This window comes from Rhamphochromis sp. 'chilingali' (genome assembly GCF_963969265.1).
Source record: "Rhamphochromis sp. 'chilingali' genome assembly, chromosome: 9".
NCBI classification, from domain to species: domain Eukaryota; kingdom Metazoa; phylum Chordata; class Actinopteri; order Cichliformes; family Cichlidae; genus Rhamphochromis; species Rhamphochromis sp. 'chilingali'.
The window spans coordinates 38,049,442-38,076,892 of record NC_137936.1 but is presented as its reverse complement, the minus strand read 5'-3'; the positions used below and the strand labels follow the sequence as shown (position 1 = coordinate 38,076,892).

Sequence of the window (27,451 nt, the reverse complement as noted above, 5' to 3'; positions counted from 1 at the left end):
ACAGCAGCATTCTAGAGGAGAGTTCCGTTGTTGTTATGGTTACGTTCAGTTTCCGCGGACACCCTGGCAAGGCTGGTTTCTTATCGCCATAACAACGGTCCAACTTCCCAGCCTCCATCCAGAGAGGCGGACCACGAGCGGCTCCGATCACTGACAACATAAACATGTTGCTTCAGTAAAACCAGTTTCTCCGACACAGAAGCTCTGACAGTCACACACACTAACTTTTATCTAAAGTGCAAAGTTACGCAGCTACATCAGTGGGTCGTAGTTTTATCAGACTCTTTTGTCACTGATTGCTGGGTATGTTTACACGGTCACAAGCATCCCGGTGCACGTGTTGGCACATGTAAATATCATCTCCTGATTTAGAGAAAAGTTGCAGATGTTCATCTTTTCCAAAGCTGTAATGTTGCTGGTCAGAGAAAGGCCATAGACTTTATATACCAGATTTAGCTCCTGGGTCTTACAAACAGCATATGCTTGAAATCTGCACTTTATAAAACCAGCAGGATGTGAGTCCTCTGGCTGTAAAAAGAAGTTTATGTTTTATTAAAAGTTTGAGAAAATGTCCCTTGGCTTCCTTGATTCTTGCACTTTTCTGATGATTTTTATGAACTCAGTTCTTAGTTTAAATTCTTTTTTAAAAGGACTTATGTTCATTTTGGTCCCTATTAGAGTCAAAAAGTAGAATAAAGCCTGAGACATGGTTTTAAAAAACGAAGTGATCAGCTCGAGTCTACAAAAACAGGGCCTGCCAAACCAGCAGGTGATGTTGTGCATCCCAAGCTCGGGGAGTCTTGGGCTGCTGTTCTTCATCATATCAGTTTCTATAACTTTCCTATCCTTTGACAGCCAAATTAAGCAGATCTCTAGACCTTGATTGTTCCATCTGCTATTCCCGTTTCCATTGGTGGAGTTCTGATTCCCACTCCGGAGCCAGTTCCATGCATTTCCATCATGACACCAGGTAACTAGACCGTGTCAAACTTTACAGATTTACTGTCATGAGCCGAATGCAGTTTATACATACGTACGGCCTCACTTACACAGTATTTCATAGTCGAGTCCTGCAGTGTAGCATATCTCCTCCTTTACAATCACTGTCATCTTAGTAGTTTAGGTAAAAAAGTGCAGCCTGCCCACGGTATCCACCTAAGGACCCAGGGTGATGAAGCTTTTCAGACGGTGGTTCCAGATGTGTGGACCTGAACTCACAAATCTGCTGAATTTTAGCGGTTCTGCTGGCACCAGGTCTGCGTGATGTTCTGTGTATCTGCTGTGCATTTGGTAATGCTTTGAATTTTTTGTATTTCTTTTGCTCTTAATTTTCTTTTGGTTTGGTTTGAATGTCATCATTGTGTGTGGGATTCCTTGCAACAACACATTGGCCAGCATGAGGAAAAGATTACAGCTTGGGTTAAAATGATTACTTTGCTAATATCAGGATATTTGATAAGTTTAAAGCACTTATGATGCTTAAAAACACTGCTGTTTGGAAATGGTCACATGATCTGTGGTTTACTGTGCTGACCCATCCATTCGACTCTAATAACATGACCTCAGTTACTACGCTGTCTGGAGTCACCTCCTGAGACTTTAAAAGGATGATTCTGTCATTCTTCTTGAGAATCACTGTCATCCATTTTGGGTGAAACATCCTTCAGGCTGGGCACATTCTTGTGATGCTGTTATTCTCTGTGCAGTCACATCTATCTCCTGTTCATCACTGAGGAGCTCCACTCAAGCAGTTTGTAAATGATTTGAGCGAGGGCTCCTGAGAGAGACAGAGAGGACTCTGTGTCTCTTTAGTTTCCATAGCTGGAATTTAAACTAGCAAACCTTCAGTGGATTTCCTCTGGCTCCTGGCTTTGGCTTCTTCTGCATGTCTCCCAAAAACCTGAAATTACAGAAGTTCTGTTTAACTATCTGTTCTCAATTTACCAACCAAATGAGTTATTCTGGTTTTCAAGGCTGTTTCATGGAATTTGTTTAAATGAAATTTTGTAAATAAGGGTCTTGAAGGTCCCATCCAGAAGCAGATGGCTGGACTTTCAGTGACACTTCAGAAAATCCTCAGATTTCTCTTGAGCTTCACAACTTATTGGTTTATTTTCAACCTTTCACTGTTTTTAGATTGATATCCATTAATGGAGGACATTTTTAGAACCACTGTTTTAATAAAAGTTGCAAACAGCACGATGGAAACACTTCACTACACATAATTGTGTAGTGAAGTGTTATTGGCAAATTGTACATAAAATCAAAATAAACGTAATAATTCTTCAGAAAAATGTTCCACATAATTGTTTTTAGATTTTTATTACAGGTGTTGTAGGTTGATGTCTGACCTGAACATGTATTGCATCCTCATAGTTTGACTTTTAGAAGTTTCTTTCTTTCTTACTCTTTTCAGCCCTCCACACTTTCCCTTGATGTGAATAGAAAGAGGTTGTCAGCCATTCTGGACACAGTTTCTGGAAGTGCAACACCGGCCTGTCTGTCTCTGGATTTATTGATTAGTGCTTTTAAAAAAGGTCAATAGTTCTGCAGTCCTGCAGCTGGTCCAAAGTAAGTTCAACAGAGTTACACTTTTCACAATGTCAACAAATTCCTCCTCCTCTTCAAGTTTATTGATTACAGCTTAAGACTGGGCTGCTTGCAGAGTAGTTTTTATTTGACCTGTTGAGGCCAAGTCGATGAGTAATGAAAGAAAAATACAGCAGAACACGAAGTAAATGAGGGAATTTATTTTTAATCACACATCAGGGAGCAAGTGGGAAAAGCAGGCTTTTGTGTTGTTGTTTGGGTTTTCTAAAGCTTTTTAAACACGTATAAATAGTAGGAGTGCAACGATACTCGTATCGATATTGAACCGTTCGATACAGTGCTTTCGGTTCGGTACGCATATGTATCGAACAATACAAAATTTTTAATTTATTTTATCAACTTTCCTTCTGACGATGCTGTCTGTGTTGAGCGCTCAGTGGATCTGCGCTCGACAGTGCAGCCTAGGCGGAGTAGTCGAACACAGATTTACTGAGCGCAGTGCAAGCTAGCGAGACAGAAGCTAAGCTCCTTGCAACATGGCAAATTGGACCTCCCCCACCCTCATTCAGATCTGGCGTTTGGAACTATTTTGGTCTTCATGTGAAGTATGACCCTGAAGGTAAGCGCGTCATGGACTAAAGTAAAACAGGATGTCGGATGTGCCACGCAATGCTCAATTACATGGGTGGGAGCTAGTGCGTTAACGCAGTTAGCTCGTTAACGGAGATTTGCCGTGTTGTGGCGTTAACGTCATTTCAGATTAACGCTGACAGCACTAGTGGGAACACAACGAGTATGACTGCACATTTACTCCGACAGCATCCTAGTGCAAAGACAAGTGGAAGCAGAAAAAAAACAAGCAAGCATGCTACAAGCTTTACCCGAGTCATTTAGACAGCTGTTAGCACAGGATTCTCCTTATGGGGACCTGACATGTTTAATATGCTGCTGAGAATATAGCCCAGAAGAAGCGTATAGTAGAGCTTTTATTTTGGAAACAGCCATTTCTCTGTAATAAACTCTCTTTTCCAAAGATGAGTGATTTCTCAATCAGATTTATTTATTATTTTATTACTTTGTTGTTTCAGCAACATTCAATTTAAAAACTGTACTTTTGAGTTAAAATATATATTTATAATTTTAATAAATGACAAATTAAAAAGGCATGAACATTTTTTTGTATCGAAAAAATATCGAACCGTGAATTTTGTGTATCGTTGCGCCCCTAATATATATATATCTTGTAGTTTTGATTGGATGATGGCTGCTTGTGTTGAACCTTCTTATTGTGTTTAACTTGTGGTCTGTGAGCTCCATGGATGAAACGAGAGAATCGAAATCAGAAGCTTCACTGAGCACAAAGTACATTTTTACAGCAAGTGAAAACATCACCACACAAAAAGCCTAAAAAGAAAGACAACAATTCAAAGTCAAAAAAGACAAATATAACTTTTATGAGTTTGCTTTTGATTTTATGAAAACTCCCTTTTGGACCCGGCTCCTACTGTACCACCCTGCATCCTCCGGCTTTCTGTGCAGTGATTCAGGCTCGACAGTGTCTCCACATACAAAGCCGGGGCTACTTTTTAATGAGGCCAGACCCCAAGGTGAGAAAAACAATTACTTATTCAGGCACCGAGGTGAAGAAAGTTTAACACCCCTCATTTATTCCATGTCCGTATTTACTCCTGAGTTGCTGAGGGAAGATTTCCTGTGTGTTTTGGTGATTTTCTGAGTGTGCTCTGCTCTGAGCGTCATTCCCCCTCTGCATGGAGAGGACACAAATGTTTGTGACACCACAGGCTGGGGGGCAGACGCCATGACCTAATTATCGGTTTCCTTTCAGTTTTCCAACATATTTTTTAGCTCTTCCAAAACGTCAGAGGTCTTACATCATTTCTTGCTCTCAGTCTCTGCAAACCTCTTATTTCTTCTAAACCTGTATTTTCCCCCCACCCCCTCCCTTCTATCCATCCATCTCCCACTTTGTCTAATGAATATTTCACATAGAAATGCTATTTTTAGATGTCATCGTTCCCGCGCTCCGTCCATCAGGCTCAGCTTTCTGATCTGCACAGTTTATTCAGCCGTTATCAGATTGGGGTTGAGTTTCATGTCACTTTCAATTAGCATCGATTCTTAGAACAAAGATGTTTTTTTTTTTTCATTTCATTCATAAAGGATGGAAGGTTCACCCTAATTAATTTTAGTGTAGAGCGGCTTTTATTAGTGTTAAGAGGAAAAGTGCTTCTCCCAATTTTGACTGGATGTCCTTCATTTGGCTGCAGCTCTCACTGTAAGTAGGGTGACAGGTGGTCACACCTGAGAGAAAATTTGGTTTTTTTGTGTTGCTTTTATGGAAAAGCTGATCATAATTGGAGCCTTTAAATTGGAAGAATGAAATCACAGGTATGGCCTAATTTCATGTCAGTTAAGTTCCTAAAATTTTGTGCAGCTTGTCTTTTAATCGTCTCATATCTTAAAGTTATGTCATTGAGAGAAGATATCGCTGATGTGGTTACCTCAAGCACGTCGCTGGGTGGAATGCCCAACAGATCCACACTCGTTTTATATTCAGACCAATCAGAAGAAAGTTGGCTTAAAGTGGGAGGAGCTAAGGGAGTGGATGAACTGAAGGGCTGCAGAGGCCAGGATAAGATACATTTTAACAAATATGGCAACGAATCAAGCAGCGGTACTTTACTAGAGTTCAAGAATAAAGACATGGAGTTGAAAATAGAATAGAGTGAGTGAAGGCTCATAAATCATGCAAATACTGTAACTGGTTTTACATCCTAGTGTAGCTCGTGAGATTCCAGTACGCACAAGAAATAAAACATCCCCTTTATTATATTTAAAGAAAAATAAGATTGTTGTTGGATCTTGATGCAGTTTTACATTCTCGATTTTACAACAACTGTATCTTCCTCTATGCTTGCTTACTTTGTTCTCCCTGTGATATTAAAGATCTTTACTGTACGGCACATGTGTCAAAGTCAAGGCCCGCGGGCCACATCCGGCCCGGCGTACATTTATATCCGGCCCGCGAGATCATTTTATACAGATGTACTATTATTGTTATGCATGGCCAGCGCCAGTGGGTGACTGAATATATGTTTACAGACATGCTGGTAAAGCCGTGCGTCTTATTAGTGGAGCTAATGTGGCTGTAATGAAGGAATTTAATATAAGACGGCACTACGAGACACAAAGTGAAGCTGTTGTGAAAGCAAGTTTTATTGTAGCAGAGGAGCCAAATGAGCCCGGTACCACTCTGAAGAGCTGCAGGATGAAGCTGTGCGACGTCTTGTGTCCAGACAAAACTTCATTGCATACTCTCTTGCTGTGGATGAAAGTACAGACATGATGGACATTGCACAGATGACCATCTTCGTCTGTGGAGAGGAAATATTGGACATTAAATCGATGCACGGGACAACGACAGGAAAAGACATTTTTTAAAACGTATGTCAAAGTGTAACTGACATGAAACTGTCCTGGGACAAACTTGTTGGACTTACAACAGATGGAGCGCCGGAGTTGTGCGGTGAAAAAAGCGGACTAGTCCGCAGGATGCGAGTAAAGATGCAGGAGAACTGTACCGGTGAGTGAACAGCACATCACTGCATCACACACCAGGAAACGCTGTGTGGTGAAGTCCTAAAAATGGAGTGATCACTGTAAGGCAGACCGTACATTTTATCTGAGCTAAAAGTTTAAATCACCGTCAGTTTCAGTCTTTTATGTGGGAAATAGATTCAGAGTTTGTCGACATTCCTTCATGCAGAGCTCCGCTGGCTGAGTTGGGGAAAAGTTCTCAACAGAGTTTTTGAGCTCAGCAAGGAAACCTGTCAGTTCATGGACATGTATGATGCGGTGAAGGCGTTTCAAGTGAAGCTGTCACAAATGCACCAGTGCAGCCTGCCTCACTTCCCCTGCTGCCGAGTAATGCTGAACCAAGTCAGCTGAGCTGCACCTGTGCAGATTCAGATGGAGCTGCAGTGTAATGATGCACTCAGGGAAAGTACGACACTGAATGGCCCGCACGGTTTATTAGCTCCACTCCTGCAGCAATGCACAGCTCCGTCTACATGCGGCTCCAACCTTGTGTTTGCTGTCATTTATTTTTTCTGGGGTTTTTGGCAGCATGTTCATATTTCTAACTTGCATAATTTTGACAGGATATATTTTTATCAGGAGCAAAATATTTAAAGTTAAAGTTTATTTTTTTAAGTTTATTTAATCTGGAATAATATTCCTGTCTGTTTTTATTCATATTTATGTTTAAAAAACATGTTTTAGTGTGTTCAATAAATATTTATCTTGTTTGGTCCTCGACCTAAAGTGTGCCTTGGGTTTTGGCCCCCTGTGCGATTGCGTTTGACACCCCTGCTGTACGGTATAAAGCACTTGTAGATGACAGTTGTTGTGAAGTGTTGCTATAAAATATTCACATCGCTGAGAAAAAAGGCAAAATAAAATGAATGGCTGACATGATGTTTTTGTATGAAGCGTTTCCTCCTCTGAAAGCTGTGAGCAGGAAATCTGAAAACCTCCCAGGCTTGGAGCTCTTTTCACTTTAACCCATTAAAGCTCATCCCCTCCCACCCCACTGCCTGCTCACTCAGTCAAATCAAATCAAATCAAATCACTTTTTATTGTCACATCACATGTGCAGGCACACTGGCACAGCACATGCGAGTGAAATTCTTGTGTGCGAGCCCCACAAGCAACAGAGATGTGCAAACACAACAACACAAACGAGCAAAATACAAGAATGGCCAACCTGAAACTAATAAATATATGTACAATATATAATAGTGTATGCATTTCTGGATGTGTATACTAAATATTTTCCTACGTGTGTGTGTGTGTGTGTGTGTGTGTGTGTGTGTGTGTGTGTGTGTGTGTGTGTGTGTGTGTGTGTATACACATTTTTACAAATTAAATAGTAAAAAAATAAAATAAAATAATAATAATAATAATAATAATAATAATAAAATATATAAAATATACAGAGTTGAATATGTGCAAAACAGTGGCGTTACTGTACAGTATGGAGTGCATAATGTTAAAGTTCCAGTAGTGAAGCTGAGGTGTCTATGACGTGTTCAGCAGTCTGATGGCCTGATGGAAGAAGCTGTCTCTCAGTCTGCTGGTTCGGGACCGGATGCTGCAGAACCTCCTTCCTGATGGAAGCAGTCTGAACAGTTTATGGCTGGGGTGACTGGAGTCCTTGATGATCCTCCCCGCTTTCCTCAGGCAGCGCTTCCTGTAGATGTCTTGGAGGGAGGGAAGCTCACCTCCAATTATCCGTTCAGAGCACCGCACTACTCGCTGGAGAGCTTTGCAGTTGTAGGCGGTGCTGTTGCCATACCAGGTGGTGATGCATCCAGTGAGGATGCTCTCAATGGCACAGTGATAGAAGGTCCTGAGGATGCGGGGGCTCATGCCGAATCTTTTCAGTCTCCTGAGAAAGAAGAGGCGCTGCTGGGCCTTCTTCACTGTTTTGTTTGTGTGTACTGACCACGTAAGATCCTCAGCCAGATGTACGCCAAGGAACCGGAAGCTGCTCACTCTCTCCACAGCAGCGCCGTTGATGGTGATGGGGGTGTGTACTTCTCTGCACCTCCAGAAGTCCACTATCAACTCCTTTGTCTTTGCGACGTTGAGGGTGAGATGGTTGTCTTGACACCAGTGGGTCAGGGCGCTGACCTCCTCCCTGTAAGCTGTCTCATCACCGTTGGTGATAAGACCCACCACTGTAGTGTCGTCTGCAAAATTCACAATGATGTTGGAGCTGTTAGTGGCTGTGCAGTCGTAGGTGTAGAGTGAGTACAGGAGAGGGCTCAGTACACACCCCTGTGGAGCACCAGTGTTCAGTGTGATGGGGGATGAGGTGATGCTGCCCAGTCTGACCACTTGGCGCCTGTCAGACAGGAAGCTAAGGATCCAGCTGCAGAGGGAGCTGCTCAGTCCTAGATCCTGCAGTTTTCTGTCCAGCTTCGAGGGAACGATGGTATTGAATGCTGAGCTGTAATCTACAAACAGCATCCTCACATACGTGTCTCTCTTCTCCAGGTGTGACAGGGCAGTGTGTAGTGTCAGGGCTATGGCATCATCAGTGGACCTGTTGTGGCGGTATGCGAACTGTAGAGGGTCCAGTGAGTCGGGTAGTGCAGAGCAGATGAAGTCCCTGACCAGCTTCTCGAAGCATTTGCTTACGATGGGGGTCAGGGCTACAGGTCGCCAGTCGTTCAATGAGGAGATGGTGGAGGATTTGGGTACAGGGACGATGGTGGCCATTTTGAAGCAGGCTGGGACTACAGACAGAGAGAGGGAAAGGTTGAAGATGTGCGTGAACACTCCAGCCAGCTGAGCCGCGCATGACCTGAGGACGCGGCCGGGAATCCCGTCCGGACCAGTAGCTTTGCGTGCGTTCACCTTCCTGAAGCACTTCCGCACATCCTCCTCAGACACAGTGTGCGCACTGACGTCATCCGCGGTGCGCACACTGTCCGGTCTCATGGTGTTCGCTGTGTTGAATCTAGCGTAGAATACGTTTAGATCCTCACACAGAGAGGCCGTGGTCTGTGGTGTGCTGGTTTTCCCTCTAAAGTCTGTGATCGTGTTTAGTCCCTGCCACATACTCCGAGGGTTGTCAAACTGTTGCTCCACCCTGTCCCTGTACTCACGTTTGGCTGCTTTGATCGTCTTCCGGAGTTGGTAATGTGCGTGTTTGTAGTCCGATGTGTTCGCGGAGGCAAAGGCGGTGTTCCGTGCCGCCAGTGCCGCGCGAACATCTCCGTTAATCCAGGGTTTTTGATTTGGGAAGGATTTGACTGTTCTGGATGGGACGACATCTTCCACGCATTTCCTGATAAATCCACAGACTGAGTCTGTGTACTCGTCAATGTCCCTAGCAGCCACGTGAAACATTTCCCAGTCCGCGTGATCAAAACAGTCCCGCAGCGCAGACTCCGATTGGTCCGTCCAACAGTGCACCGCCCTCCGGGTTGGAGCTTCCTGTTTCAGCTTCTGCCTGTAGGCGGGCAGGAGCAGGATGGAGCAGTGATCTGATTGGCCGAATGGGGCGCGGGGGAGGGCTTTGTACGCATCCCGGAAAGAGGTGTAACAGTGGTCGAGTTGCCGGTTTCCACGTGTGTTGAAAAGGATGTGTTGGTGGAGTTTGGGTGAGACTTTCTTCAGGTTTCCCTTATTAAAGTCTCCGGCTGTGATAAACGCTGCCTCTGGGTGTGCGGTTTCCTCGCTGCTGATCGCGCTGTACAGTTCCCTGAGTGCACGGTCAGTGTCGGCTTGTGGGGGAATGTAAACAGCCGTAATAATCACTGCTGTAAATTCCCTCGGTAGCCAGAATGGCCGGCACTTAATCATCAGGTACTCCAGGTCCGGTGAGCAGAAGGATTTGACCGGGTGCATGTTCGCATAATCACACCAGCTGTTGTTGATCATGAAACATACACCACCGCCTCTGCTTTTCCCAGTAAGATCCTGTGACCTGTCCGCGCGATGCACGGAGAACCCCGGTAGTTGTATTGCGGAGTCCGGTACTTTGTCCGATAGCCAGGTTTCTGTGAGGCAGATCACGCAGCAGTCCCGCATCTCTCGCTGGAATGAGATCCGTGCCCGAAGCTCGCACAGCTTGTTCTCCAGAGACTGCACATTAGCCAGTAATAAACTGGGTAACGGTGGTCTGTAAGTGCGCCGTCTCAGTCGAACCAGAACGCCAGATCTTCTCCCTCTGCGTCGGCGTTTGCGGCCTCCAGGGCCAGAGAACAAAGGCGTCTCAGGTGAGATGAATGGGGGGTCTGCAAACGGAGCGTCCGTGTTGCAAAACTTGAACTCCGGAAAGTTATAAGAAAGACCGTCTTTTATGTCCAGTAAGGTTTGTCGGTCGTACACAAGGAGACAAGTGCTGCTCGTGAAAAAATAAAGGAAAAGTAAAATTAAACACAGAAGAAAGCCGTTGCTTGGGGGAGCTCGCGACGAGGCTGCCATACTCGGCGCCATCTTGATTTTTGTCACATGATTTGGATGCATGCTTGGCCATTCTTTGCTGTGTGAATTCGGGGTGAATGTGTTTGTGTTAGTGCGCAGACTGAGCATGCACGTAGCACGAGTGAGTGAGTGAGCATTTGCAGTGTTTGCCTCTGTGTTTGTTCAGCAGTAACAAAGACAGAATTGGACCTCAGAGACATCGCTGATGAAATCAAAAGAAACAGCAGCATATTTCAGCACATTTCTTATTGCACAGAACTGAAGACAAATATTGGCTTTGATTTGAGAAGGAAGCAGCACTGCAGTGGTTTCTTCACATCCTTCACAAACCTCTTTCTTCTTTCTAAAACTAACTCTCGTGATGTTTTTAAGGGTAATTATCCAGTATCACTGTCAAATACAAATGTTTGTATTATAAAATATGGTCTGGGTCCTTTTGTCACAACGTTACATTTTCTGTTGAATGAATTTCTCATCCATTGTGCATTTTTCAGCATCATAGAAGTCTGCAGGTCAAATGCTGGAGCGTGAAACAGAGATTGGCGTGACGTCAGCATGTTGGTCATTTCACCTACATTCCAGCCTCACATATGACCGGGAATTCTGGACAGCGTCCGAGTGAGGTTGAGGATACAGTGAGCTTGCTCCATAGGAAGACTGGGAGCTGATAAGTAATGTGTGAGGAGCACATCTGGAAAGATGTCTGTGCTCCTCTGCCGACTGCAGAGGCTGGGCATCTCATTTGGGCTGAGAACACTGGCATGGGTAAAAGGACGTCTGGGGAGCCCAACCCTCAGATAAGGGGAATAAAATGGCTGGATTCTAGTAATAAGCTTTGTTCTGTGAATATTGTGGAGAAATGGATTATTGTGAGAGTTCTGCTGCTCTGTGTTTGGTGCTCATTCGCAGGTTATTGGCTGTGCACATGTAGTCACACAGTGGTAGCAAAAAATGTGATTAGAAGCAAGTTGGCAAAGCAAAAGCAGGATCAAAACCAACTCATCAGATCATATCAAGGACAGGTTGGATCTTTTCCCTTTGAGAGAAGCTCAGTGGGTTTGGGTAAACTGTCCAAACCTGATTTGAATCTCCACCTTTTTTCCGATTTGGGAGTTTATTACAAAAAGAGTTCTGAAAGTGGGAATACGAGTCCAAATTTTCTGTCCTGCTAAACAATTGTCTTTACATCTGCTGCCCTTAGTCTAATTAATGTAAATATACCCCCACACTGCAGTCTCCATGCATGTGTAAACAGCCACAGCTGGAGGTTTGTGTTTGCCTTAATGTGCTTTTCTATGTGTGCCCTGCAGGCCACCACGCAGGCAGCATCCCATTGAATTACTATAATGGGCTGGTAATGGGCCTCACTGAGTGGTTGGGGGTGAGGAAAGGACTGGGAACAAGTCAGAGGTCAGGGTGCTGCTCTGGAGCCCACAGCTTTCACAGTGTGTGGGTTTAATGGGTTTATGTTAGATCGAGCCTGCTGGTGGACGGGCCGCTTAGAAACAAGATATTTTTATTAAACACATGGATGCAGCGAAAGTGACTTTTTGACCCAACAGCCAAAATAACCGTCACCCATCATCAACAGGCAAATAAGTCAAATTTCCTTTTGTGTGACATAAATTTGTCAAAGTACATTAAATTTGGATAATTATTACTTTGAATACAACCTTAAAAATGAGGAAATAAAACAGCGATCAGTGTTTAATCAGCTCAAACCGAAATACACCTCCACAAATGTTGGTATCAGAAATCAGCTGAACGTCTTTCAAACTAACTGCATGTGAAGATCAAACACTGAAGCAAATGTTAAAGGTTCTGTAAACCTGAGAAATGATTCATCATTTTTTCTTCCCCGTTTGATCTTCATAGTATTAAAACGACTTGTTTACAGTAAGCAGTAACCCTGCTTGTTGATAAATGATGAGGTGGGAGTGACCGATACCAGCTGACAGCCAGGCATCACAATAGACTGCATTATAGTCAGATGTTCACTTGGTTACACGTTTCTTAACTCGATTTCCCTCAGTGATGGGGTGAGGCACTACTTTAGGAGTGGTTCACAAAAAGGTCGTGGTTTGGATTAAAATATGACTCTTCTGGCCTGTATGCATAATCGTGCCGAGCGCCGTGTCCAAAAAGTAAAACACAGATGGGCAAACAGCAGCTGCTGGCTCTGTTTTATTGACTCGCAGTAATCTAACATCACCTCTCTGCTAATTGGCACTGAGATTATACATGCTGAACCAAGATGTGAGTGCATCTCCACGAGTAAAACTGGCATCCCAGAAATCAAAGCAGAATTATTTTCCCCCTCGTTCTGAACACGAGGCTAATGTGACGCTAATGCAGAGGGTCAGCAAACATGATTGATGGCGCCTCACTCGTCCCTCCAAAGTTGATGCACGTCTCACTCCTGAGTTGCAACAGATGGAGTTATCAGTGCAGAGCGTGTTGAGGAGAGCGTGAACGAGTGCGTAGGAGAGCAGCCTGCAAGACGGGGTCAGAATTAACATTAATTATCATAAATTATAGACCTCCATTTAAATGTTTTAACACTGTGTTCTTCAGCCTTTGCATAATTGCTTATTTCACTCTCACTCCATCTTAATTCTCCAGTCTGACCCACACTCCGTCACTTTCTCTCCTGCTTTCTGACCCCATCACATTTTCCAACTCCCCCGTGTCCTCCTGCCCAATCCCCCCCCCAGCCCCTCCCTCTGATTCTAGCTGATGGACATTTACGTTGACCTGATTAGGCCGAGCACATCTGGCAGTGGTGTGTGTGTTTGTTTGTGTGGGGCTTACTGAGCGTTGTACTGAGAGTATGCGCACACACCCTCAGCATCTTTGTGTTGATGTGGGTGTGTTTGTGTTCTTATGCGTCTGATCACTGTCAGCTGCTTTTCTGGAGATTAACACACTTAAAGGCATCATTTGCTTTCCGCTGTGAGGCTCATCCTTTCCTCCACACTTTAAAACCCTTCTGCAAGATAACCTTTTTATTTTTAATGATACGTTTATTTTATGTTGGTATAACAGGATTAAAAAAGGCAAAAAAGCCAGGATTCATAAGAGAAATGCACTAATTAAGCTCAGGCAATATTGGTGACTCCTGCAGGCTGCAGAACTCTAACTTAATGTGTTTATCAAGACTTTTTCCCCCTGAAAAGATCTAAGGGCAGGTTCAGTGAACTGCAGTTTAATTTTAAAAAATACTATGAACTGAGCTAAACATGCAGCAGCCTGGTGACTTTGTGCTTTTAGGCGTGCAGGATTCCAGCAGCGAGCAGGAAAAGTGACGTGCAGACACGACAGGATGAGTGCAAATCGCTTTGTAATGAAATGCAGCACAGCCATCATTTTCATCTCAATTATCTCGTTTCATAATTGCCTAAAGCTGAAATCATAATGAAAAATAACATTTCATCAACTTCTCATCTTTTATAACAAAAACATTCAGTTTATTATTATTGATTACGTTATTTAACCAGGAAATGAAACTCTTGATATTTCGACTCTCTTTGGCGAGTGTGTCTGCGTCACAGCGAATGCGTCCAGTGTGAACTCAGCTTCAGAGAGGTGGGTATTACAATACCGTGTCCACAGTATGAATGACATCACAGAATGATTCTACAATATACAATAACTTGCAAGGCAACCATCACACTATCTGTGTAACTGAAGTAAAGTCCCCCTAAAAGCAGCTGCAGGAATGAGTGGCAGGTTCAGTCATTTACGTTGCAGAGTCAAAGATCGGATCATGATTTGCAGTTTGTTATTTGATATTTTCTTCTGTGGATTCTCCACTTCTGTGTTTTTTCTCCTGCGTCTGTGTGTCGATGCTGTATAATCGTGGAACAGTAAAAAAAGCACCTGAGCAGTGAGTCGCTTTGCATTCATTTAGCACAATCGCAGATTTATAAATAATAAAGCAGAAGTGTTTCGGGGGGCTGTGGTCAGAAAATAGAAACAGACATGTGCCTGCATGAGACGTTTACTCTGCATTTGCGTGATGGCATTTTGAATTTCAGTGCTGGTGCTTCTGATCTGTAAGTATAACCGCGTCATAAATTACAGATTGTTATAATTAGCTAACAGTTCTTGTTAGCTTGAGCCTCTCCCCGTTTCTACACTTCCCCCGTGGGAGAGGTCGGTGTCATTTCTTTCCCAACACTGTAAAACACACATATACTGTATGTTTAGCCACCCTGATGTTTTCCGATTGTGTGTTTTTAGTTCAGCTACTGTCATCATTATGCCTGTCTTTACTAGATGCTGTGAATATGTAGTACATGTGTGCCACATATGTGTTATAGGCACAGTCTATGCTAGCATGAATAGATAATTCTTGCTAGTTTGGAAGTTGTGGTGGGTTGAGCTAACCCTCTAACCTGCGGTTAGGGCTGCCACAAACGATTATTTTGTTAGTCGACTAGTCACCGATCATTTTTGCGATTAGTCGACCAATCAGTACAGCTTATTGCACCAGCAGCATCTGCTCTTATATAACTATCATTATCTTACAGCTTTAAGTGTTTCAGGTCTGTGCTAACTAAAAATAAAGACAAGATGATAGTTTATTAAATTTTAATGAAATCTGCAGATTGTTTCGGTGAAGTTTAATAAACTCCTTGCTATCTAAAATATAACAGGACACCGGAGTAAATTCTCGAGCATCTCACACTTCTGATAATCAGCTGTCTGCTTGACGTTTATTCAGCTGTGTAAAAACTATAACTTTAATCTCAGCCAAACCGATTTACTCAGGAACAAATAAAATACAAAAAAAAGACAAACAATAACATTTTGAAGTTATCTAAGTGACTCATATATCATGTTTAACCTGAGTAGCGAAAGACCGCGGTGGGTTTGAAAACGATTTGCCGGGAGTCCGGTGTTCTCACGACTCTAGTTAGCCTAGCCCCCGGCTAGCTATCGAGCTAGTGGGTAACAGACGTCTCCGAAAACGTCGGAGCGCTTTTGAAAATATGCGGTGTCCTGATAAACTGAGCCGATATTTGAGGTTTACACAGCTACATTCTCGCCTGAAAATATGTGAAACGTTTATTTTGTGACCCAGAAAGAATAATAAGAGTAATATTAGAACTAACTAGCTGCCGCCATTGTTGGAAACTGAGCAGGGCCGCGCTATGAATTCTGGGACACAGCTTCTTCTTCTTCGGGGTTTAACGGCAGCTGGCATCCTTGTACATGCAGTGCTGCCATCTTCTGTTTCAGTCCGTTATTACACTCTTAAATCCTGCTACTTATTCCTGCGTCTTTTGGGATCTTACAAAGCTTCAAACGACGCGTCGACTATTAAATCAGTCGTCGACGATTTTGATAGTCTACGTAATCGTGACTAGTCGACCAATCGTGGCAGCCCTACCTGCGGTTTGTATTTGGTTGTAGGAGCTGGAGCGGGCAGGTCATTTACTTTGAGGCCTTTCTTTTTACCGACACAACGCAGGAACACAACGGTTACATAAACTCTTTAAAGTCTAATCACTGCTTTTATTTTGTTAATTAGTTTCATTTCCTGTCTTTGTCAGTTTCCCTCCTTGGCTGTCGTCTGTCCCGCCCTCATCACATTCTGCTCTTACTTAAGCTTTCCAACCATTCCACTGCAGTTAGGACTGTGCAGTGTAGACTGTGTACTTCATACTGTAAGACCAGCATTTCCTGTAAGTATTTTTAAAGTTTGCTTTGGGAGGGACCATGTTTCTATAAACGTGCCATTATTTTGTGGTGGCTGTAGCTCAGGAGGTAGAGCAGATCATCTTCTGATTGGAAGGTTAGCGGTTTGATCCTTGGACACGATACTAATCCCAAGTTGCTCCCCGATGTGGCGTGTGTGTGAATGTTAAAGCATGGAAAATGTATTTTTGTGTATGTGGCATGTTGTATAAAATGCTCCGTACTATTAGAAAAGCGCTATATATAAGAACCAGTCTATTAACCATATTCATTATATAATATAAAAATATGAATTCATGCTATAACAGAGTAAAAACACATTAAGTTTAACCTAGAAATCATTTTCAACACTGAAAGTCATTTAGTTCAGTGCTTCTCAAGCTCCAGTGTGGGTGCTGAAATAATTAGACATCATTAGAAAAGTAACTTGCATGATAAGCTGTGAGTGTTACCCAGCTGTTACTAATTGACTCCATATATCAGGCTTCCTTCCCTGCATGCTGGAAACACTGCGGTCAGATTAGCTGGAAAAGCTGCCAGTGCGGCGACAGAGGTGTTAAAAAAGTGTAGGATTATTTTCCAAATTCTCGTGTGAACAATTTGTACCTGCAGTAGTTAACATATTGTGTAAGCAGCACTGAAGATGAGATTTGACAGCATAGCCTATATTGCTGTAAATCCCTGAGATGATGATGCAGCTGCTCATTCTGAGAATTAAAATAGTTTTTTGTGTTTTGATAACAGCGGTGACACGAGTCAAACTTTGCCTCAGTATCCATATCTGACTTCATCCCTGCTTCCTCTTGTTTCATGTTAACTGTTGATCTCGCCTATTAAAGAGGCAAAAGCTGAACAGAAACATTGACGGCACAGAGGAGGAAACTTTGATTTTCTTGTCAGTGTTTGCTTTGTGCCAGAACCCCAATGCTGGATTATTCGTCTCTGTTATCCCTATTCTGTATTTAGATCACACAACTGCACCTTGATCGTGCTGATGTGATGTTTCAGACGCACACAGCCACTGCTGCTCACAGATGTCCTCGCCGTCTCCATCGCGAGGTCGTCTAGGCTCGCGTGATGTTGGGAAGTGTGTCCACCTCTCCGTGCTCATTCAGAGGACAGCTGAGTCGCTCTGCGTCTGCTGCCTCGCTGCAGGCTGCGTGTTGCAGTACTCCGGCTTACTTTAATCTGAGCTACTGCATGTGTGTACAGAACATGCAATGTTATGTGCATGTTTGTCACGTCATGGGTTCATGTACGTAGATTGAAAACTGTGGGCCCGGTTCACTTTGTCCGTTGGGATCTTTTATTTTGAAAAATCATTCAATAATAATGTTAAAAAGTATGTTTACTGAAAGACGAAGCCCCGATCGTGGTCGTGCATCCGCTTTATGATTTGACTTTCTGCATTTATCATCAAGACTTCAGACACAAAATCTTTGTGTCCACCGGTTTGTGTTAAATCATCCTTTTGCCCAGTTACAACACCAAGGTTCTTCAGCTTGTGCAGGTGTGTGAGTGCACGGCAGACACACAAAGATGATTCTGTAACTTCTTAAGAGATGAACATCATCCCATCACAGTTTCTGGCTTTTTTCTTTAGCTCTGGTAGATTTTAATTTATTGAAAGGCAACTGCAGGAGCTATTTCCAAGCCGTCGCTGTGTTTGTATAGTTTTGGAAAATGTAACTCTCGGATTTAATTTCAGCACAATCTTTGAGGAATCAGTATTTCGCAGGCTTGTCCAAGAGCTTTCTCTGGGGAACTGCAGTTCCACAAAAGTATTTATTGGCGTCACTTTTCTGGCTCACTGGCCTTTCGAGCACTTTGAAATGTAATCAGACGAGTTACAAAACTTCCATATGGCAGCGATAAATTGAACTGCACTTTCCTTCAAACTTTACCAGCAGTTATGTTGCGAGTCGCTTTGCCAGCGCGACGTAATTACAGCTGCGTCGGCCTCAGTTAGTGTGTGACATTCAAAACAACACAAGCAGTACAAGTTATCGAAAATAAGAACTTTCAGTGTTTATAGCATCATTTTCATTCTTTTAACTTAATGCTCCTCCAAAATCTTTATGGGCTGAAGGGGAAAAGGGCATTGTGAGTCAGATCCATTAAAGAGGAAAGCTCTTATCAAACAGCCTCGTGAAAGTCAGCTCGGTCTCTATTAAAGATAATGAAGGCGGTTACTGAGTCGATGTTTCGTGCTGCTGGTTTCAGACGTTCCCTAAAAACGTGGTTGATGAAATTACCTGTGAGTGTTTGCATTGTATCCTTTTCAGACGGCACTAAATGACTCCGTTTACATATCTGTGTGAGTAAAGTCTGGAAAAAATATGCGTTTTCTTCCTTTTGGGCACAAAAAACCTGCAACAAGGAGGCATCCAAGACAGATGCCCAAACCACCTCATCTGAAAGGAGCAGTGGTCCTACGCTGAGCTCCTCTCACTGCCTCTTTCCTCTACATCTGTATTTTATTCCTCCCCACAGTTCAAGGGTGTTTGTGAGGGAACTAAATTGAATCGACAAGCAAACTGACAGCATCGCCTTCGGGCTCTTTTGTTTTTTTTAACCACTACAGACCTGCACAGCGTCTGTAGTGATGCACTCATCCACCTGTCAGTCACCCACCCCACCCTGGCCTCCACTCAACAAGACCTCGAGGTGATTGAACTTCTTCACCTGAACTCCACCTAACCCCTCGCATCCAAAAACACCCCTGTGGATACAGATTGAGACGGTCCTGGCATGTCTGAGCAAATCCATCGCAAACAGCAGTGGCACGTGTTCTGTGACTGACAGCGACTATTATTAGCATGTTCTGATATTCCACGGATGTATGCAGTAACAAGCAGGGGATGCTTTACTGTACTGTGTTTGCTGAACATTCAAGCCCCCCTCTGCAGTCACAGTTTTTGGGCTGTAATGTATGTGTGAAACGGAAACGACCACAGATGTGGCGACTTCAGGGTGGAGCCAGTCAGACTTCATTCGGGATGAAAGAGGGACTGCTGCATGTTTTGACAGAAGCACTTTACCCTCAGTATTGATTCACAGGTCGCCATCCTTCTAAGATCAGGGACACCAGTGTAAGAGGCTTCAGGTGAAAGGGCCGCTGTATTCATTAGACACAACCTAAAACACAGCTGTTAATAATTTATCACCGAGTGCTCCATGTCTTTTTAAAGCCTTAGCCTTTATTTTGAAGGGCCGTGCTCCTGGATGAGCGATGAGTCGCTGATCCAAACTGTTAGCTGACTCAACTGTGACCGCTAAGCTCACAATCAGTGAGATGTGCAACCTGACACCCATCCATTCCTGTAAGAGGCAGCGCGAGGCAACTGTGGCGCCAGGTGGAAACAAGGGCAAATGAAAGGTGACATCACTGATCTGAGCTGAGTAAGCTATTTTTTTCTTTCTAGGATGAGACGGTTTGGTAAGATGGCTCAAACCTGTAATATGCAACCGCCCGGCATGTGTAGATGAAGGACTTGACTTACGACCGAGGTCTCAGAGAGGCAAATTAACAGGGACAGCAGAGGAAAGTAGAGCAGGCTGACGCTCGCACAGGCTTTCAAAGATGAGTGCACACACACACGCAGAGGAAGAGCACTTATTTAAATACAACGTTGGATTCAGACAGTGCCTCACTGTGCTACTTCCTCCCTGGAGGATTTCACTATAGAAAATGGGAGAATAACAAGGAAGCTGTAGTTTTATAATGGTTTTTAAAATTAAAGTGTACCCATCTTATCCAGAGTATGCATCTGTAAGTGGGACTGCCATGAAATGAGTATGTCTTTATTGTAGCTGTATCAGATGGCATCCTCCTTACCTGACTGATGAACTGGGACTTTGTCTTTTTGATGGTGACACTGAGTCTAATTTACTCTCAACTTTTCCAGAACATGCGCTGAAAGAGGAAAGCAAAAATCTGTTCTCATGAGCACATTTTGTCTTCCTGATATCAGAAACACAACAAATTATGAAATTTTATGTGGTCGAATAACTACAGGAGAAACTATGAACTCATTCGTCCAATCACCAGGCGGCTCCTGGATTTTGAGCCTTCGGCGTTTCCTGACAAACTCGACGTTCACATGTGTTAAAAACAGTGACTACATCCATGAACCCTCCCCTGAGGCCTTCATCTTTTCCTCCTCCTTGGCAGCTCCATCTTCATCCTCTATGCTCCTTCCTCTCCCTCCTCTGCACGTGTCCAAAACATCTCTGCCTTCCCTATCTAACTTTGTGCTGTCCCTCTGCTGTCCCCTAATCCTGTCCATCCTGCTCACTCACAGTGAAGATCTTAGCATCTCCAGCTTGGCCTCCTGTCGTTCTGTCGGTGTCACCGTCTCCAAACCGCACATCACAGCAGGTCTCACTACCGTCTATGCTGCTGCTACAAATCCGCCCTGACACTTATCTCCACCCACTCCACCCTGCCCGCACTCTCTTCTTCACCTTTCTTGTCCACTGTCCGTGGCTTTGATGTTCACCTTTCCACCTGAGGTCTGATTTAAGGCTACAGAGACTGAAACAGACCACAAGTAACTGAACTCCAAACCAGGAATCATCGCCAGTCGTGATACAAAAATCCATCTTTCTGGTACTTTTTTATGAACATGCAAGACTAACAATAATGTGTTAAAGCTCCTATGATATAAGACAAGTCCGAGCTGACAATGTCCCACAGAGATGTTTGGTAATGACCTGTCATCATACTTCAGGCCACAGGATACCTCTTTAGTCGTTTTCTGATGTGCAGGCTCGTTTCAGTCGGTATTAGGAGACGGGAGAATCACAGGACTTTGACAGAGGACACAGGTCTCGTACAATGAAGTTGTAGACTTTCACCTTTTATTTCACGCTGGCTGATTGGGCAGATTTAGGCAGTGAAAATACTGACCGGTTTAAACGCGTCCTGTTTCAATGATAGCACGTGTTAAAGGGTGAAATTCCAACAGCGACAATAGCAGCAGGGAACATTTGGCTACAGCCTCACTCACTCTACAGGACATCTCTGCACACTGAAAATGTTGACACACTTTATTTTTGTACAGTTTTGGAAATTACTTCATGACAGAAACAGTAAAAAATGGTAAATCTATCCACTCACCCACAGCAGAGGCCCAGACCTCCCACTTCCCAACCAACTCCTCCAGTTCTTCCAGAGGGGACACCAAGGCATTCCCAGTAGTAGCTGAGAGACATAATCTCTCCAGCATGTCCGGGTCTGCTCTGCAGTTTCCTCCCAACTGAACGTGACCCAAACACCTCTGCTATGACACATCCCAGTCAGACACCCAAACTGGGCGCCTTTCAACATGGAGGAATAGCAGCTCTGCTCCAAGTCCCATGCAAATGACCGCCTGACCCTATCGCTAAAGATATCCGGGAGAGCCTAGACATCCTATAGAGGAAGCTCATTTCCACTCCCTGTATCCAGGATCTTATTGTTTTGGTCACTAGTTTGTGGCCAGAGGTGAGCGTATAAACCTAGATGGACATTTTCACATTCATGCATCAGACATTCATGTTTTCCAGGTTGCTCTATATGAAAATAATTTCTTACAGGCAGCTGAATCATTGCAACACAGGTGGAATTTCTGATCTTTGACTGTAAATAAATGCAGTAAGTCCAGTGCAACAAGCTGCAAGACCAGCATTTATTTAGGGTCATGCTTCTGACCGCCGAGCGCTCACCCACACAAACAGCTGAGCGAGTACAATAGAAGCCCACGAGACAGCTGGGCACAGAAACAGGTGGTACACACTGAGTCATGGTTTGTGTGTAACCAGCAACGTGTTATTGCAGCTCTTTGTTCTGTGTGTGTGTCAGCAGATTACTGTGTACCCTGGGAAGTCTGAACTTGCTGTGTCAGGAAGATGATGAACGTTTGGATCTTATGCAGAAGCACTTGTGTTGCTCTCTGTCAAACTTTAAATTCCAGCTCACCTCATTTCAAAAATCACCATTTTTAGACTTTTTGCAGCCACGTTTCTCTACGGAAGACTCCGAAAAAAAGTGGGCACTGGCTTTTTGCCAGTAGAAATCCCAGCCAGTCAAACTAACAACAAATTTCTTATTTATATAAATCAGCAGCTAACTGCTGCAGCCGCCCACTACAGCACCACCCTCTCTTCGTGACAGGAAGTTATAAATGAGGACGCTGAAAAGTAAAAGGACGTCAGTCAATGCAGATCTGCAGTAATCTGATGTCAAAGTTCACCGCTGTGAGTAGGTGCGTCAGCGTAAAGTCATTTTCACCCAGGCTGCTCGTACTAGCGCCGCTAATGTTAGACGCACTTGGACAATCTGACGTCATGCGTGTGCACGATATCGTGTCACACAGTCAGCTTCAGTCTGAGCATCATTAGGGGTTTAAAAAGGCCTCTGAAATACATCTGCATGCGGATAAAGTTTAACCTCGTCCATTAGCGTGTGCTCAGTTTTAACCGTTTGAGTGTTTTTGCTGCTTTTAGATGCGTCATTTTAATTTTCCTTCCATTTAATCGACTCGGAAATGAAATGCCAGGACGATTCCCAGTCACCAGTGATGTAAGGATACTGAACGAACAGAGTTATTGGGACTGGGATGGAGATGGTGGGCGGAGTCTTTTCATTTAAAGTGATCATGTCTTTGCTTGCCTGCCATCAACTTTAATGACCTTTTTAGAGCAGTTTCCTCTCCCGGCTTTCCTGATAAATAAGGACCTTTTTTGTGCTTTGCTACAAATGCATTGTGTGAGTCAGCGTGCAGGCCAGGCACCTGGGGTTTCCCAACACACACATTCAAACACACACACTCTCATTTAGTTGGATGGCAGATGAAGTTTGGCAGTGCCAGCAGCTCCTCGCTCTGCCAACAGTGCCCTCGGTGCAGAGCGGGTGTTTCCCCGCGGCAGCGCTCCTCCACTCTGACCTGCAGCTACGCTCATTAATGTGTTAATTGATGTGAGCTCTCGTAGACACGCTGCCAAGTCTGGATGGCTTCAGACGCTCGGTTAATAACTTAAAAACTTAAGTGCTGGGACTGAAGTCAACAGGGACGAGTCTTCCTTCGCTAAAGAGCTGCATTTAAATCGGCACAGCAGCAGTTTCCTGCTTCGCGATGACAGACTCAGCAAAGTAGTCCTGCCAGGAATTAAATATACTTCTGACTTTACAGGTTTCTCTCTAATCAAACATTGTTCATGGAAAAGTGGTGTCTGCCATTTAGCAGATTCGGAAGATGAAAAATTAATGAATGTAAGAAGCGATAAAGCAGTTTAAAGGTGGGTTCTTCCCTTTATGTACAACCATGTGTAAAGATGCTGCTGTTAATGCATTTATGCAGCAAGAAATGCACGGCCTTGGTGCAGTAATAGTGTGTGGAAGCAGACAGCAGTGCTAAGATTAGACACACACATGCATCCTGGTGGCTTCCTCTAAAAGCAGCAGTAATGCAGAGTGCTGTTGGGTGATTAGTGTGTTTTTAAGCCTGTATAATGGAAGCTTAGCCCAGTGCTCCACTTTCAGGGCAGAACAGCAAGCCCGGCCATCTGGACACTCGTCGACTCTGATGCTGGTACGAGGGCCGTACGAGGCCGCGGCACAGAACAAAGAGCCAGGCTAGAGCAGCAGCAGTGTCACTGTCGGAGAGAAAAGACGCGCTCGGTGGCTGTGGCACGCATTTCTTTACTGTCAGCGTGTTTGTTTGATTTTTCTCACCATCACACAGGCTTTAACAACAATACTCACTGTACATCGTACTTTAAGACTTTCAGGCAGCGGAGTTCTTTCACACAAGCATCGATGCTTTCTTATGCATGAGGGAACGTACAGTAGATGCACCTGGCCTAGGACACACACACACACACACACACACACACACACACACACACACACACACACTCCCCTCCCCCATGCCTCACGCTGTCTGATGATAATGTGGGGCAGGCAGATCAGCCAGATGTTTCTGGGTATAGTGTGTGTGTGTGTGTGTGTGCGCACACATGGAGATTTATTTCCTGACTTGAATTGCATCTCTTTTGGTTCCGGGTGCGATGTTCTCTGAACGATTCTTTCATTTTATTCAGTTTTTTAAAAGTAAAGCTTAAGAGTTGCCACAGAACGGCACTAAATTTGTTGTTTTACCTTTTTTCTTCTCGCTGAGTGCTTTTCTGCTGTCTTGTGCCAACAGGGCGAGATCTGAAGTTGTGTCAGTTATATAAAGAAAATGATGTCATGGCCTTCCATGTAAGCCTCCGGGTGCAGCCCCGCAGATGCTCTGCTGTGAGAGGACACTCGGCTCCTTCAGCTTCACTGACAGTTGCTAAATCATAAGATGAGCACATGGTCTGCATACGTTCTACATCACACTCAGTTTCACATCTTCTTGTTCATCACTGCTGCATCTTTTCCTGACGTCAGGTCCTCTGTGTTCAAACTCGAGTATTCTTTCCCTTTATGATATCAGATCACTGTCATGCATTTACCTGATCTGATTGCTGCTCAGTGCCTCTCACACTGATGCCTGACACATTTAAAATATTCCACTAATGCATGTATTTTAAATAAAGTCACTGATAAAGTCCAGGCTTTACGAACAGTAACAATGATTGATTATTGACGGAGCTGAAGATGCTGCTGAGAGCTCGTTCAGTATTTTATTGGTCTGGATTGTTTTTGTCATTTCTCAGATAGGATGTGTGCGATCATAATGTCTGTACCATCTTGCTTTCCTTCCCTTGTTCCTTTTCAGGTAACCTATAGCATCATATAGCAGTGTAGACTGTATATGAAAGACGGATGGAGCCAGTGAGGAAGCTAAACTTCTTCTAACAACCACCACAGTTTATGATGCTAATCAAAGGAGCTTGCAAAGAAAAGCGTCTCATCACTACTTTTATGTCTTATTGAATTCAACATGATGCTTATTTTGCAAATTAAGGCCCCGCTGCAGCTGCATTTGTTTAATCACCTGCTCAAATTAACAGGGTCAAATTCATCCACTGCAGAAAGTGTGTTTGAAATCGTTTTGAGTATAAAAGATCTCCGTCTTCATGTGCGAACAGCCTTTTACCCGCCACAGCCTTCCAGCAGCACAGATAACCTTCACAGGAAGCAGCAGGAAACTCTGCTTGTTCTTCCCGCTGCTTGTTTCGGCCGTTGGCAGCTGTCGCGGATGCAACCCCGACCGTTCTCCCAGTTGCTCATTTCCACATAACGATGCCATTTGGACACACGAGCTAGTTTGCACAGTGGTAGCGACTGTCGAAGTTCCTCTCATGCATCTGGTTGTTTTATTCTTCCCGCTGAAACACACGCAGACACTCAGACATATGTTTTCTACCCACATTCTCTTTATTCGCCTTAACTCTGTGGTTTGAATGCATGCATAGTGCACAGTAGTTAGGTTGTTCAGTACAGATGCACTTTTGTACCTTTTCACTGGTTTGAATCAAAAAGGCTCCGTCTCTCTGGTTCAGTTACGACGATGAAGCATTTGGAAAAATAAACCTCACATGAAAAACATTTTCTGTCTTTGAATCTGAAGGATGTGAAGCAGCTGGTGTTGACTGACAGCAGCACTGATGTAAAGAGTGCTGGAGTAAAACACGACAGGTCCCACTGCAGTCCTGGAGAAGTCAAATAATATATTTAATGACCGTCTCCTCTCCCACGTCTCTCAGCTTTACGTATGGCGCGTTCCCTCTACACATGCCGGTCGTCTGTTACATTCACAGGAAAATTAAAAACACCATCACCAGTTTTCTGTCATATGGACATAATGTCATAACATCAGGATATCAGATCTGACCTCTTCTTCCATTCACTGGTGAAAATTCTTCTTCTTGTTCTTAGCGGGCGACCAGCGGCGGTGGTCTGCCGCGCAACCAGTACGCTGCTGTAGGTGCCGCAGGTTCTCTTGCTTGACCAACGATTATCTTCCACGCTTTTCGATCTAAGGCGATGGTTCTTGCCTGCTCGAGGTCAAGTCGAAGGGCCTTCAAATCATCCTGGATTTGTTTCATCCATGTCTTCTTTGGTGCATTTCGATGTACCCTCCAATCGGTGGGGCGGGTCAACCAGAGTAGGCCATGGGGGTAGCGGCTCGGGTCCATTCGACAAATGCGGCCAAACCAACGGAGTCGGCGGCGCTGGATTAGGTCGCCGATCGTCGGTTGGCTGCCGCAGCTGGTGAGGATGGTGTCATTCGAATGACGGTCGTGAAGGGAAACGCCGAGAATGCATCTAAGGCGACGCATTTGGAAAACTTCGAGCTTGCTCAGGTCGTGTTTGAGCATTGTCCACGTCTCTGCGCCGTAAAGTAGAATGTCGCCAATGAGATGTTGACTGGTGAAAATTAGAATCCAATAAAAAATTTACATTCGTCCGACAATCGGAACCTGCAGCTAAAGTCTAGGAAGGTATGTGTTGTTTTTAACCTGTATGTTGCGAACATCACAGGTGTTGATTTACCTTTATAACCAAGCTAAGCAGTGCTAGTGTTCACTCATAGCTACGACCTGCCCAAACCCCCCCCCCCCCCCCCCCCCCCAAGCTTTTGAAGTTTTATTGTTAAACAAATTGGTGACATGCAAAGTTTTCAAGGGTTCAAAAGACTAGTCTGCAAGCCAGTTAGCGTCTCCGTGGCTACGTCCATCTTTTATATACAGTCAGTGTGTTTCATGTGTGGAGTGCCTACTGCAGCCAGCGTGGTTTGTGTGTCATTTACATGTCTGTGCACTGATGCATCAGGTTATGACATTAGAGAGGAATCTGTTTGCCCTAACTCGATCCTGGTATGAAGGGCGGTGCGTGTCTTTCCCTAAACTTCATCACGTATTTATTTCAAACCTGACCAGTGAGTGAAAGTGAAGATGAAAGGTGAGGGACCACCATCCCTGTCAGACCATGTTGTGTCAGAGCACAGAGTGTGCACGTGTGGGGAGACGCAGGAGGAAACGGGAAAAGTGGCATCAGATTACTCGGTCGCCGTATCCACTGCTGCAAACCGACGTCACATTGCAAATAGCAGCAGGGAACCACCAGTGAATATACGCTACTGACATCTCCATCTCAATCTGTTCATCACACTGTGGACATAATTACAGCGACCTCAGTGTGAACAGCTTCACAGAGTTAGAATCACGACAAAGCATTTAAGGTTTCTCGCCTCGTGCGGTC

General features: G+C 44.2%; 1 protein-coding gene and 1 long non-coding RNA gene across 9 annotated transcripts in view; one reads left to right on the top strand and one right to left on the bottom strand.

Annotated features, from left to right (window-relative positions):
• Window positions 1–27,451, top strand: part of LOC308402549 (dedicator of cytokinesis protein 3-like) — a 252,665-nt gene that overhangs the window by 11,136 nt on the left and 214,078 nt on the right. The window lies entirely within an intron of this gene.
• On the bottom strand, window positions 5,678–21,567 carry LOC308402551. Its single transcript, XR_013972777.1, has 3 exons — window positions 21,395–21,567; window positions 6,072–6,210; window positions 5,678–5,945 (listed from the first exon to the last, which is right to left on the bottom strand). It is a non-coding gene; the product is annotated as an uncharacterized lncRNA (long non-coding RNA).